We start from the raw sequence: 15,000 nt of genomic DNA, 5'->3' as shown, positions 1-15,000 counted from the left end.
AAACAAGAGGAAGAGGAAGAGGAGGAGGAAAGAGAAATAAAATGAGAAAACAAATGAAAATGGACGGAAAATTAGCGATAACTCTCTCTCTCTCTCTCCGGTATCGATAACACTTTTTCTCACCTGAGAGAGAGAGAGAGAGAGAGAGAGAGAGAGAGAGAGAGAGAGAGAGAGAGAACAAAGGGTACAAAGAGATACGCAGAAATAAACGATAGATAGATAGATAGATAAATTGATAGAGATAGATAGAGAGATATAAAGATAGATAGATAGACAGACAGACAGACACGAAGTAAAAACAAACTAAAAGATAAATACAAAAGAAAAGAAAAGAAAGAAAAGAAAAAGATAAGAAAAAACATACAGGAAAACAGTAAAAAACAGGAAAATAGACATAAAAAACAAAAAAAACAAAGAAAACAACAGGAAACAAAATCAAAACAGGAAAAAAACAGAAAACAATAAAAAAAACAAAAAATAAACAAAACAGAAAATAAGAAAAACACAAGAAAACAAAACAAAAAAACAACAACACAGAAATAACACCCACCCACCTACACACACACACACACACACACACACACACACACACACACACACACACACACACACACACACAAACAAGCCATTAATTCAACCGTGCCGGCTTCAGATAGCAAGTGACCACCAGCCCACAAGTCGGTCTAAGAGTCATTCGGGTTTTACAGCTTTTTATTGACCCCAAGTTGACCTGTCAGCTGTTTTGACCTCTCTTACGGACCCTTTACGACCCCGAGGAGCAGGAGGAGGAGGAGGAGGAGGAGGAGGAGGAGGAGGAGGAGAAGGAGGAGGAGGAGGATAAGATAATATTAAGCAGAAAAGGAAGAGAAAAAGGAGAATTAGGAGGAGAAAATTAGAGAAGAAGAAGAAGAAGAAGAAGAAGAAGAAGAAGAAGAAGAAGGAGGAGGAGGAGGAGGATAAGATAATATTAAGCAGAAAAGGAAGAGAAAAAGGAGGATTAGGAGGAGAAAACTACAGAAGAAGAAGAAGAAGAAGAAGAAGAAGAAAAAGAAGAAGAAGAAGAAAAAGAAGAACAGAAAGGAAGAAACAGAATAACGATAACAATAATAATGAGAGGAAGAGGAGGAAGAGGAAAAAGAGGAGGAGGAGGAAGAAGAAAAGGAAGAGGAAGGGGAAGAGATGGTTTGTATGTATATGTATGTATGTATGTGTGTATGTATGTATGTGTGCGTGTGTGTGTTCGTGTGTGCGTGTGTGCGTGTGTCGTTTAGCCAAGTTAAAGCAAACGAGACCGACAAAGTTTAAATATAGTAAACTTAAAGTATCCTCTCTCTCTCTCTCTCTCTCTCTCTTTTCTTATCCCTTTTTCTCCTTTTCTTTCTTCCATTTTAATCAGTTATTTATTTTTTTCTTCTTTTTCCTCTTTTTTCTTCTCCTTCCTTCTTCCTCCTTTCATCTTTTCTCTCCGTTTATTTATTCTCCTTCCTTTCTCTATCTATCTATCTATCTATCTATCTATCTATCCCTCCTTCCTTCCCTCTTCTTCTCTGTCTGTCTCTCCCCCTCTCTCTCTCTCTCTCTCTCTCTCTCTCTCTCTCTCTCGGTTCTGATACCTTCTGCGCTCGTGGAGAGAGAGAGAGAGAGAGAGAGAGAGTCAGTGTAGCGTCAGTCGTCGTAGAGAGAGTGTCGCTCCCGCCGTTCGCTCTCTCTCACGTTCGTCTCTCTCTCTCTCTCTCTCTCTCTCTCTCTCGTCAGTGCATTGTTTTCTTTTTCCTTTTTTTTCTTTTAATTTGTTTTTTTCAATTTCAGGCGAAACTCAAAAATTTTCTTGAAACTTCCGAAAAAAAAACTTTGGGTGAACTTTTTTTTTTTTGTTTCGTTGATTTTTTTTCGGATTATTTTGAAACGGAAGCGAAAAGAAAACAAGGAGAAAAAGAGTAAAGAAAAGACAAGAAAAAGAAAAGAAAGGAAAGGACAAGGAAAAGAAAAAGGAAAGGAAAAGGAAGGAAGGAAAAGAAGGGACAGAAACGAGGCAAAGAACAGGAAGAAAGGAGAAGAAAAACAGGAAAATACCAACAGACAAAAGTAAGGAAGAAAAAGAAAATGAAAATGAAAACAAGAAAGGGAAAAGACAAGAGGGAAGAAAAAACAGGAAAAGGAACAGGAAAAGGAAAGAAAAACTAAGGAAAAAGAGAAGAGAAAAGGACAAGAACCAAAGGGAAAATATAAGGAAAGGAAAGGAAAGGAAAGGAAAAGGAAGGAAAAAGGAAAAGACAAGCGAAGTAAAGAAAACAGGAAGAAAGGAAAAGAGAGGAAAAGAAAAGGGAAAAGTACAAGAGCGAAGACAAGAGGAAAAGAGGAAAAAGGTGTAAAGAAAAAGGAAAAATGGACAAGATGAAAATTTCTGAATATGGAAAAAAAGACAGTAAAGACGAAGTGAAAATTTTCCTAAGTGAATTTTCCTTTTATTTTCACGTGTTTTAATTTGTGTGTGCGTTTGTATGTTTGTTTCAGATTCTGTGTTTGTTTGTGTGTGTGTTTGTGTGTGTGATTCGTTGATTGGTAGTATTGTCTGTGTGTGTGTGTGTGTGTGTGTGTGTGTGTGTGTGTGTGTGTGTGTGTGTGTGTGTGTGTGTGTGTGTGTGTGTGTGTGTGTGTGTCTCTGTGTGTGTGTGTATGTGTGTGTGCGTGGTACAAGTTCATTTACGAACACACGCAAAAAAACAGTGTTCATAATTTCTTTTTTTTCTTCGTTAACAAAAAAAAAAGAAAAAGAAAAGCGAAAAATAAAACACAAATCATTTCCCGTTTTCTTAATTTTCTTAAAAAAAACGAAAAAAAAGAAAACCAATCAACTATTTTTTCCATAACAAACTAAAACAAAAACAAAAAGAGAATAAGTAAAAAAATGTAAAAAACTATACAAACATATTCCATTTTCTAATTTTCTTTTTACAAACAAAAAAAAACGAGAAAAAAACACCAAAACAAAACACACACAAGAAAACCAATCACCTAATTTTTCCATGACAAACCAAAACACACAAAAAAAAGTAAAAAAATGCAAAAAAAGAACAAATATTTTCCACTTTCTAATTTTCTTTTCACAAACAAAACAAAAAAAAACGAGAAAAAAACACCAAAACAAAACACAAAAAAAAATCAATCACCTAATTTTCTCATCACAAACTTACCCCCCCCAAAAAAAAACGAAAAATAGCAAAACTGACCTCCTTAACCTTCCTCAAGAGCTTCATTTGGGCGTCTGAAGCCATGGCGGAGTGTTTCGAAGCTTCATTTGGGTTCGTTTGGGCTTCATTCGAGACAGTGAAGCAAAATGTTGATTCCCGTCTGCTCGCGGTCCTCAAAAAATGGAAATTGCTCTCAAGGATTTTATTACATTCTTTTTCCCTGCAATTTTGACCCTCTGTGCCTGTCTGTCTGTCTGTCTGTCTGTCTGTTTGTATGTATGTATGTATGTATGTGTGTACGTGTGTGTATGTATTTGTGTGTGTGTTTTTCGTGTGTGTTTTTTATTTTATCTTATATGTTTTGTTTATCTTTATCTTTCTGTCTGTGTGTGTGTGTGTGTGTGTGTGTGTGTGTGTGTGTGTGTGTGTAATTTCCTGTCTATCTATTTCCATTTCTCTGTCTATTTCTGTTTTATTATTTTTTTATATTTTCCTTTTTTTTCTTTCTGTCTGTCTCTCTCTCTCTCTCTCTCTCTCTCTCTCTCTCTCTAAACACAAAATAACAAAAAAGAAGAGAGAGAGAGAGAGAGAGAGAGAGAGAGAGAGAGAGATACACACACTCACACCCACACACCTACCCTCCCACACACACACACACACACACACACACACACACACACACACACCTACCCACACACACACACACACACACACACACAGACACAACCACAAAGAGAAGACAGGAATAACATCAATAACAACGATAACAATAATAAGAAACTTAATTAGAGACAGGACGAACAATTCATTAACGGGAGAAAGTGAGCGAAAATTTATGAGCCTGTGACCGATAAAGTAGAGGAAAATAACAAGGATATATTTCTCTTTTTTTTCTCATCTTTTCGTTCCTTGTTTCGGTATTTTTTTGGGACGATTAACGAAAGAGAGAAGTAGAGAGAGAGAGAGAGAGAAGAAGGTAGAGGAGGGTATACAAGAAGACAAAAAAGGAAGAAAAAGAAAAGGGGGAAAAGATAGGAGCGAAGAAGAGGAAGGAAAAGGAAGGAAAGAAACGGGAAAAGACAAAAGAAAAGAAGGAAAGGAAAAGACGAGAAAACAAAAAAAATATAAGTAAAGAAAAGGGGAGAGACAGGAGCGAAGAAGAGGAAGGAAAAGGAAGGAAAGAAACGGGAAAAAGACAGAAGAAAAGAGGAAAGGAAGGAAAAAGAAAGGAAAATGAAAAGATAAGAAAACAAAAAAGGATAAGTAAAGAAAAAGGGGAAAAGACAGCAGCGAAGAAGAGGAAGGAAAAGGAAGGAAAGAAACGGGAAAAGATAAGAAAAGAAGAAAGGAATGAAAGAGAAAGGAAAAAGAAAAGACAGAAGCGAAGACTAACAACAGGAAGAGGAAAAGGAAAAAAAGGAAAAACAAGGAAAAGACAAGCAAGCATAAAAGAAAAGAAGTGGACAAAGTGGAAAAGAGGAAGAGAAAGAGGAAGAGGAAGAAATAAATAAAAAAACATTCATTTCTCTTCTTTTTTCTCTTCTTTTCGTTTTTCGTTTCATTGTTTTTGGGACGTTTAAGGAGAGAGTGAAGAAGAGAGAGAAAAGAAGAAGATAAAGAAGGAAGGAAAAAGTGAAGAAGAGGAAGAGAAAGAGGAAGAGGAAGAAATAAATAAAAAAAACATTCATTTCTCTTCTTTTTTCTCTTCTTTTCGTTTTTGGTTCCTTTGTTTTTGGGACGTTTAAGGAGAGAGTGAAGAAGAGAGAGAGAAGAAGATAAAGGAGGAAGAGCAAAGTGAAGAAGAGGAAGTGAAAGAGGAGGAGAAATAGATAGATAACCAGGACTAATTTCTCTTCTTTTTTCTCTTTTTTTTGTTTTTAGTTTTGTTATTTTGAGACGATGAAGGAAAGAGAGTGATAGAGAGATAGAGAGATAGAGACAGAAGAAAACGAAAAGGAGGAGAAGGAATAAAGACAAAAATATAGTACTGAAGAAAGAAACAAACAAACTAACAAACAAACATTGAAAAGAAGAAAACGTTGAGGGTAAATAGAAATGAGAAAAGGAAACGTTTGGGAGAAGAAAAAAAAGTGATATAATATAAAGAAAAATAATAAAACAATAGAATTAAAACAATGAGAATTATGTAAAACCAGGATAAAAACAATGAAGAGAAAAATATGAGAAAAAGAAAATCAATTGAAAAGAAAATAAAGAACTAACAAAAGAAAAGAGGAAATAATAAAAATAAGGGAGAAAAAATAGAAGGAAAACAAAGAACAGAAAACAAAAACAACAAAGAAAAGGAAAAGGCAGAGAAAGGAAAAGAAAAAGAAGAAAAACACAAGAGGTGGCAACACTGACAATAGAAAAAAGAAAAAGAAAGGAAAAAACTAAGAAAATCGAATCACTTGACAATTATCATCTCCCACCTCCAACAACAACAACAACAACAACAACAACAACAACATCTAAGGCCCCCCCCCCCCCCCCACCAGACTCCTAATTGCTCCACAGGTAAGAATTTGAGTCTGTCTGTTGTTACCTGAGACAAAGATGATGGTCTGTTTTGTGTTGTTTTCTTAATTTTCTTCTTGTTTTTTTCGGATTTTTTTTTAGGAATTAGAAAAAGAAAAGGAAAAAAACATATACGAAAAGAAAAAGGAAGGAGAGAGAGAGAGAGAGAGAGAGAGAGAGAGAGAGAGAGAGAGAGAGAGAGAGAGAGAGAGAGAGAGAGAGAGAGAGAGAGAGAGAGAGAGAGAAGGAAGAATGACAGAAGATAAGAAACAGACCAAAAAAAAGAGAAAAAATAAAGAAAAAGAGAAGGAAGGAAGTACAGAAAGAAAGGTAAAGATAAGAGAAAGATAATATAAAAAAATTAAGAATGAAAGAAAAAATAAATGAAACAATGAACAAAAAAAATAAGAAGAGTAGAAGAAGAGAAAATAAGTGAAATAACAGCAAAAAAAAGGAATTACAGAGAGAGAGAGAGAGAGAGAGAGAGAGAGAGAGAGAGAGAGAGAGAGAGAGAGAGAGAGAGAGAGAGAGAGAGAGAGAGAGCTAATAGATGACGTAACTTCCAAAGACACTGAAACCGGGACACAAAATTCTCAGCCTTGATAAATGTGAAAGTTAAATGCCCGTTAGTCAGTTTTTCTCCTTTGTCTTCTTTTCTTCTTCTTTCTTCATCTCTCTTCTGTTTTCTTCTGTCTTTTTCTTCCTTCTTCGCCTGTCTTCTCTTGTGTTCTCTTCTTTTCTTCTTTTCTTCTTTCTTTTCTTTTCCTTGTTTGTCTTCTTTTCTTCTACTTTCTTCATCTTTCTTCTATTTTCCTGTTTTTTTTTCTTTTACAGTGATTTTTCTTTCCTTTTCCCCTTTCCTTTTTTTCTTTCTTAATCTTTCTTTTCTCCTTTTTCTTCTTTTCTTCGCCTGTTGTCTCTTCTTTTCCTCCTTTGTCTTCTTTTCTTCCTTCTCCACCTTTCTGCTTCTCTTTTCTTCTTTTGTCTTCTTTTCTTTCTTCTTCTCTTTTCTTCCTTTGTCTTCTTTTCTTCTTTCTTCATCTTTCTTCGCTTTTCGTGTTTTTTCTTCTTTGTTGACCTTTCTTCCCTTTTTCTTCTTTGCTTTTTTTCTTGATCTTTCTTCTCTTTTTCTTCTTTGTGTTTCTTTTTTCTTCCTTTCTTCTCTTTTCCTCCATTGTCTTCTTATGGCATTCTCGTTTTCTTCTTGTTTTTGTTTGTTTTAGTTTGTGTGTTTGTGTGTGTGAATCTCTCTCTCTCTCTCTCTCTCTCTCTCTCTCTCTCTCTCATTCTATAAAACACAGAATCCAACACCTTTTTAGTATGAGAGAGAGAGAGAGAGAGAGAGAGAGAGAGAGAGAGAGAGAGAGAGAGAGAGAGAGAGAGGGGCAGAGACACAGAGAGAGAGCGCCTAATGGGACTGGATGCCACACGAAGGGGTTCCAATCCCACCACAAGCAGGATTCAGCTCCCTCGGCGGAACCAGATGTTGTGTTTGAATTGTCTTGCCCGAACTCTGCAATATGGCCTCCTCCTCCTCCTCCTCCTCCTCCTCCTCCTGTGATGTTATGTGTGGTTGTTCTGTTTTGTTTTGATCTGTCTTGTTTTGTCTTCCCTCCCTGTCTTGTTTGTCTTGCTTGGGCTGTGGTTATCTGCTTTACTTCGCTTCATCTTGTTTTCTTTTCTTGTTTTTTGTTTTCTTTATGTTCCGTCAGTATCCCCGGTAGGCTGTCTTGAGGGACCCCTTGGACGGACCCATACCGATACTGGAGCGGTCGGATTTTCTTTATAGTGAGTGCCGTGGTATGTGACTCCTTGCCTGGTCTATCCTCCCCCCAGGTGATCCTCTTGACCTGAGCCGCTGAAGTTTGGGTATATTGAAGGCCCGGACAGCATGTGGATAACCTTCAGAAGTTCAGACACTCGGCGATGCTTGGAAATTGTCGCCGTGTTTCAGTGGGATTCGAACCTCGGTGCTGGGGTTTGTCAAGTCCACATGCTGACCACTCCGCCACCACCGTTTGTTTGTTTGTTTCTTTGTTTGCTTTTCTGGTTTCACGATTTGTTTTTTCTTGTTTTCGTTTCCTTTCTTTTCTTCCTCTCTTCGTTGTCTTCCTTCCTCTTCTCTGTTTGTCTTCTTGTCTGTCTCTCTCTTTATCTTTTATTCTTCTCTTTATTCTCGTTTCTTGTTCTTATTCTCCTTTATTCTCTCCTTCTTCTTCTTCCTCTTCTTTCTCCTCTTTATTTCGTTTATATACTTCTCGTTCTCTCTCTCATTCTTTCTCTCTCTCTCCCCTCATATTCTTCACCTCTCTCTCCTCCTCTTCTTCTTCTTCTTCTTCTTCTTCTTCTTCTTCTTCTTGTTCTTTTTCTTTTTTATCTTCTTCTTCTTCTTCTTTTTCTTCTTCTTCTTCTTTTTCTTCTTCTTCGTCTTCTTCTTCTTCTTCTTCTTCTTCTTCCTCCTCCTCTTCTTCTTCTTCTTCTTCCTCTTCTTCCTCCTCTTGTTCTTGTTCTTCTTCTTGTTCTTCTTGTTCTTGTTCTTCTTCTTCTTCTTTTTCTTCTTCTTCTTCTTCTTCCTCTTCTTCCTCCTCTTGTTTACTCTTCACATCTCATCTCTTCATCAAACACTTCTTCTCTTCTATTCTTCTCTTCCTCTTTTTTCCTCCTCTTCCTCTTTTTCTCTTTTCCTTTGTTCCTCTTCCTCTTTTTCTCCTCTTTTTTCTTTTTTTCCTTCGTTTCAATTTCGAAAACGTTTGAAGTTATTTATTGAGAGAGAGAGAGAGAGAGAGAGAGAGGCAGTTTAACTGAGATACCAACTAACTCTCTCTCTCTCTCTCTCTCTCTCTCTCTCTCTCTCTCTCTCTCTTTAAGATAACAAACTTTCTCTATTTACTTTCCTCAAAAAAAGAAATAATGTAAAAAAAAAAGAAAATAATGAAAAAAAACAATGATGAAATAAAAAAGAAAATGGAAATGAAAGAAAAATGAAGAGAAAATTAACAAAAAAACGTAAAAAAAATGAAAAGAACTATCAGAAAAAGCAGAAGATTTTTAATACGCAAAGAAAAAGAAAAAAAAGAAAGATAATGAACAAGAAAAAAAGGAAGAGAAAAAGAAAAGAAGAGAAAATGAAGAGAAGATGAAGGAAAATGAAGAGAAAATGAAGGAAAATGAAGAGAAAATAAAAGAAAATGAAGAGAAAATGAAGGAAAATGAAGAGAAAATAAAAGAAAATGAAGAGAAAATGAAGGAAAATGAAGAGAAAATGAAGGAAAATGAAGAGAAAATAAAAGAAAATGAAGAGAAAATAAAGGAAAATGAAGAAAGGATGAAAAAAAGGAAGAGAAATTGAAAAAGAAAAAGAAAATGAAGGAAAATTAGAAAAGAAATAATGTAAAAAGAAAAGGAAAAATAATGATAAAAAAACAGAAATGATGAAATAAAAAGAAAATGAAAAAAAAGAAAAGGAAGAAAAAATATACCAAAAAAAAAACGAAATGGAAATGAAAGAAGGAAGGAAGGAAGAGAAGGAATTAACAAAAGGAAGGAAAAAAGGAAGGAAGGAAGGAAGGAAGAAAAAGAGAAGGAAGGAAGGAAGGAAGGAAGGGAAGGAAGGAAGAGAAGAGAAGAGAAGAGAAGAGAAGGAAGGAAGGAAGGAACAAAGGAAGGAAGGAAGGAAGGAAGGAAAAAGAGAAGAGAAGGAATAGAAAAGGAAGGAAGGAAGGGAAGGAAGGAAGGGAAGGAAGGAAGGAAAGGAAGAGAAGGAAGGAAGGAAGGAAGGAAGGAAGGAAGGAAGGGAGGAGAGGGAGGGAAGGGAAGGAAGGCAAGAAGGAAGGAAGGAAGGAAGGAAGGAAGGAAGGGAAAGACGGAAGGTAGAGAGGAGGGAAGGAAGGAAGGAAGGAAGGAAGGAAGGGAAGGAAGGGAAAGGAAGGCAAGAGAAGGGAAGGGAAGGGAAGAAGGAAGGGAAGGGAAGGAAGGAAGGAAGGACCAAGGAAGGAATAAAGGAAGAAAGGAAGAAGGAAGGAAGAAAGGAAGGAAGGAAGGAAGGAAGGAAGTGAAGAGAAGAGAAGAGAAGGGAAGGGAAGGGAAGGGAAGGCAAGTGAAAGGAAGGGAAGGGAAGGGAAGGGAAGGGAAGGGAAGGCCACACTCTACATAAGTGGTTCGGTAGTATATTCGTTGTTTAAATAATTACAAAAAGATATTAAAAGGGAAATGATTTTGTAGGAATTTAACCATAAGTGATATTAAGGGAAGGGAGAGAGAGAGAGAGAGAGAGAGAGAGAGAGAGAGAGAGAGAGAGAGAGAGAGAGAGAGAGAGAGAGAGAGAGAGAGAGAGAGAGAGAGAGAGAGAGAGAGAGAGAGAGAGAGAGAGAGAGAGAGAGAGAGAGAGAGAGAGAGAGAGAGAGGTAGCAACTGTGCATTAAAGATACATTTTTCGTTTAGTCTCTCTCTCTCTCTCTCTCTCTCTCTCTCTCTCGTTTATGTACAGAGAAAAACACTTGAGAGAAAGACAAAAAAAGACAAAAAAAAAGAAAATGAAAGAAAGAAGAATGAAAGAAAAAGTTGTCGAGGAAAAAAGAAAAGAAAACGAAGAGGAAAAGAAAGAAAACACATGAGAAAATGAGAGAAGAAAATACATATCAAAAAAGAAAAGGAAGAAAAATATTGAAGAAAGAAAAACTAGAAAAAGAAAAGGAAAAAATATTGAAGAAAGAAAATTCGAAAAAAACAAAAAAAAATATTGAAGAAAGAAAATTCGAAAAAAAAGAAAAAAAGGAAAAACATAAGAGCTAGGGGGTTCAAATTAATCCTTCACAGCTGAGAGCGAATCGAACCTTGTACAGATGAAACCACTCCTCCACCCACCAAAAATAAACGAGAAAATAAAAATAAATGAAAATATGACAAGAAAAATAATATAAGAAAAGAATTAATATATTGGAAGAAAGAAGTAGAGGATAAAAGGGGAGGGAAAGGAAGGAATGGAAAGGGAAAGGAAGGGAAGGAAGGAAGGAAAGAAGGAAAGAAGGAAGGAAGGAAGGAAGGAAGGAAAGGAAGGAAAGGAAGGAAGGAAGGAAGGAAGGAAGGTACGGAAGGAAGGGAAGGAAGGAAGGAAGGAAGGAAGGTAAGGAAGGTAAGGAAGGAAGGAAGGTAAGGAAGGAAGGAATGTAAGGAAGGAAGGAAGGTAAGGAAGGAAGGTAAGGAAGGAAGGAAGGTAAGGAAGGAAGGTAAGGAAGGAAGGAAGGGAAGGGAAGGGAAGGGAAGGGAAGGGAAGGGAATGAAAAAAAGATAAAATATACCAAAAGTAAGAGAAAAAAAACAAAAAATAAGAGAAAGAGGAATAAAGAAGCAGAAGAGAAGAAAGGAAGAGGAAGAGAAGGAAATAAAGACATAAAGAAAGGAAGAAAAAAAAGAGGAAGGGAAAGAGAAGGTGATGGAGAGGAAGATGATGAAGAGGTGAGGAGGAGGAGGAGAAGAAGAAGAAGAAGAAGAAGAAGAAGAAGAAGAAGAAGAAGAATATGGATGATGAAGAAAAGAAAAACAAGACAAAAAAATAAAGAGAAAAGCAAAACAGAAGAAAAAAAAGGAGGAAAAGAAGAGGAAAATAAATAACACAAAAAAAAAGGAAAAAAGGAAAAAAAAGTAAGAAAAAATTATGAAGAGAGAAAGGAAAGAGAGAGTAATGGAGGAGGAGGAAGAGGAGGAGGAGGAGGAGGAGGAGGAGGAGGTAAAGGGGTAATATTCATGATTAAAGTTAATAAATTAATAAAGAACAAGAATGGCGTGTTGGGAGAGAGAAAAAGAAGGGGAAAGTACTCTCTCTCTCTCTCTCTCATCATACCTGTCTTTCCTAATTTATTGACATCTCTTTCTTTCTTTCTCTCTCTCATATTCTTCCTTCTTCTTATTCTTTCTTTCTTCCTTCCTTCCTTCCTTTCTTTCTTTCTTCCTTTCCTGTCTTTCTATTCCTTCCTTTCTTCTTTCCTTCCTTCCTTCCTTCCTTCCTTTCCTTGTTTCTTCCTTTCTCTCTTTCTCTTCTTTCCTTCTTTCTTTCCTATCTTCGTTCCTTCCTTCCTTCCTTCCTTCCTTTTTTCTTCCCTTCTCTCTTTCTCTTCAATCCTTTCTTTTCTATCTTCTTTCCTTCCTTCCTTTCTACCTCTTTTTCTTTCTTCCTTCCTTCCTTCCTTCTATCTCTCCTCTCTTCCTTCATTCTATCGTTTTCTCACCTCTCTGTCTTTCTTCCTTCCTATCTCTATTCCTTCTTTCTCTTCCTTCCTACTTCCTTCACCTCCTCCTTCTCTTACTTCCTTCCTTCTTTCGCTCTCTCCCCTTCTCTCTTTCTTACCTCTTTCCTTCCTTCTAATCCTTCCTTCCTGCCATCCCCTTCCCCTCCTCCTCCTCCTCCTCCCTCTCCTCTTCTTCCCTTCTTCCCCAACCACAGGTGTACTCTGAACCCACAAACAGGCAGAGCAATGGTGTTGGATCCTATGCTTTGCGGAGTTCGATGCCACGCAAAGAGGATCGGCTGTCTGTGAACCTCCTGACAAGATCTTCTCCTCCTCCTCCTCCTCCTCCTCCTCCTCCTCTGGGAATGGACGAAGAGCAAGAGGAAGAAGAGGAGAAAGAGGAGGAGGAGGAGGAAGCTGATGTGAAAGATGAGAAACTGGAGAAGAGGAAGGATATTAAGAAAGAGGAGGAGGAGGAAGAGGATGAAGAAGAAACATAAGAAGTGAAGAAGGAGGAGGAGGAGGAAATTAGAAGAGGAAATGGAGGAGGAAGGGAAGAATAATGAGAATAATGTGGAGGAAGAAAAGAAACTAAAGAAGAAAAAGAGGAGAAGAGGAGGAGGAGGAGGAGGAGGAGGAGGAGGAAGAAAAAGTAAAAAAAAAAGAATTAGAAAAGGAGTAAGGAAAAGGAGGAAGGAAAGGAGGAGAAAGAAAACGTAGAAAAGAACGAATTACAAGAAAAGAAAGATGAAAAGAAGAAAATATGGAAACGAAGGAAAAAAAAGGAAAATAAAGAAAAGAAGGAAAAAATAAGAAAACAAAGAAGAGAAGAAAAAGAAGTAAGATTTTTTCAGTGTTTTTTTTTCTACAAGTAAAAAAAAAAGAAAATGAAAACAATAATCAAAGAAAAACAAAAACAATAGAAGGAAGAAAAGATAAATGAGAGAGAGAGAGAGAGAGAGAGAGAGAGAGAGAGAGAGAGAGAGAGAGAGAGAGAGAGAGAGAGAGAGAGAGAGAGTAGTAGTAGTAGTAGTAGTAGTAGTAGTAGTAGTAGTAGTAGTAGTAGTAGTAGTAGTAGTAGTAGTAGTGGTGGTGGTGATGATGAGTCAAAATTCTTATAACATTAATTCTACTTTCTTTCTTTCTTTCTTTTCTTTCTTTCTTCCTTCTCTCCTCCTCTTCCTTTCTCTCTCTCCATTCTTTTCTTTCTATCTCTCTCTCTTCCTCTCCTTCTCTTTCTTCTTCCTCTCTTCCTCTATCCATTCTTTTCTCTCTATCTCTCTTTCTTCTCTTCCTTCCTCACATATCTCTCTCTATTCCTCCGTTTCTTCCTCCTTCTTCTCGTTCTCTTCCTTCCTTCACTCCTTCTTTCCTCTCCTTTTCTTCCTTCTTCCTCTATTCCTCTATCCATTCTTTTCTTTCTATCTCTCTTTCTTCTCTTCCTTCCTCACATATCTCTCTCTATTCCTCCGTTTCTTCCTCCTTCTTCTCGTTCTCTTCCTTCCTTCACTCCTTCTTTCCTCTCCTTCTCTTTCTTCTTCCTCTCTTCCTCTATCCATTCTTTTCTCTCTATCTCTCTTTCTTCTCTTCCTTCCTCATATATCTCTCTCTTTTCCTCTCTTTCTTCCTCCTTCTCATTCTCTTCCTTCCTTCACTTCTTCTCGTCCTCCTCCTCCTCCTTCTCTTCCCTTCTACCTCTACTACTACCACCACTACTACTACTACTACTACTACTACTACTACTACTACTATCACAAGGCCATTATAAATCATTTCCCTTTCACGATATATATTTCCATTTTTCCAGAAGCGATTTTTTTTCCCAGGCTCAAAAAATATATTCATGGACAAGACTTTCCTTTCTACGATACGAAACTTACTTAATCATCTGCCCCCATTATCGTAGTAGTAGTAGTAGTAGTAGTAGTAGTAGTGGTGGTGGTGGTGGTGGTGGTAGTAGTAGTAGTAGTAGTAATAGTAGTAGTTCTCTCTCTCTCTCTCTCTCTCTCTCTCTCTCTCTTTACGTGAAAAGAAAAAGAAAACATTAGAGAAAGAAAAAAAGAAAGAAGGAAAAAAGACGAAGAAAGAAAACGAAAGAACAAAAGAAAGAATAAAAAAGAAAAAGATAAGAAAGAAAAGTTGTCGAAATAAAAAAAAAAAGTAAACGAAGGGAAATAAAGAAAAAAAAGGAAATGAAAAAGAAAATACATATAAAATAAAAAGAAAATATTTAGTAGTAGTAGTAGTAGTAGTAGTAGTAGTAGTAGTAGTAGAAATAATCACACCAATATGAAAATGGAATAAGGAAATGAGGAAAAGGGAAAAAAAGGAAAGAAAGGAGGAAGAGGGAAAATACTGATGATGAAAGGAAAGGGAAAGAAAAAGGAAAAGAAGAAAAAATCACTGAAAATGGGAATAAAAGAAAAAATAAAGGGAAAAAAAGGAAATGAGACAAAACGTTGATGATAAAGAAAATAAGAAAAAGAAAAAAAAAGAAATGAAAACGAGAAATAAAAGAGAAAATAAATAAAAGAAGAATAAAATAAGCAAATAAATAAAGAGAAGAAGAAGGAGAAAACCATTAATAATACATACTCTTGTTGTTATTGTTGTTGTTGTTGTTGTTGTTGTTGTTGATGTCAGAAACGCTAAGTGGAGGAAGGGAGAGAAAGGGAGGGAAAGAGGGAGGGAGAAGGAGGGAGAGGGAGGGAGGGAGAGCATATGGTTTGATAGCTATGGAGAGAAAGAGAGATAGAGATAGAGAGAGAGGAGGAAAGGGAGTGATTAATATGTTGTCTGTGTAGATGGAGGAAAGGAGGGAGGGAGGGAGAGAGGGAGGGAGGGAGGTAAAGAAAGGAAAGGGAGAGGAAGGGAGAGTAACCGTTTAGTCTTTGGGAGAGAGAGAGAGAGAGAGAGAGAGAGAGAGAGAGAGAGAGAGAGAGAGAGAGAGAGAGAGAGAGAGAGAGAGAGAGAGAGAGAGAGAGAGAGAGAGAGAGAGAGAGAGAGAGAGAGAGAGAGAGAGAGTAGAAAGAAAGAAAGAAAGAAAGAAAGAAAGAAAGAAAAACACA

General features: G+C 36.9%; 1 protein-coding gene across 1 annotated transcript in view; it reads left to right on the top strand.

The window, feature by feature from the left end:
- Positions 1-1,668: 1,668 nt before the first annotated feature.
- The window catches only part of LOC126982028 (uncharacterized), a 140,277-nt gene continuing 126,945 nt past the window's right edge, over positions 1,669-15,000 (top strand). The window contains exons 1-2 of the mRNA XM_050833747.1: positions 1,669-1,713; positions 5,073-5,708. The gene's annotated coding sequence lies outside the window, so the exon portion shown is untranslated. The remainder of the gene's footprint in view (positions 1,714-5,072; positions 5,709-15,000) is intronic.

The sequence above is a fragment of the Eriocheir sinensis genome, chromosome 50 (genome assembly GCF_024679095.1).
Source record: "Eriocheir sinensis breed Jianghai 21 chromosome 50, ASM2467909v1, whole genome shotgun sequence".
NCBI classification, from domain to species: Eukaryota; Metazoa; Arthropoda; class Malacostraca; order Decapoda; family Varunidae; genus Eriocheir; species Eriocheir sinensis.
This window is presented reverse-complemented; position numbering and strand designations above follow the sequence as displayed.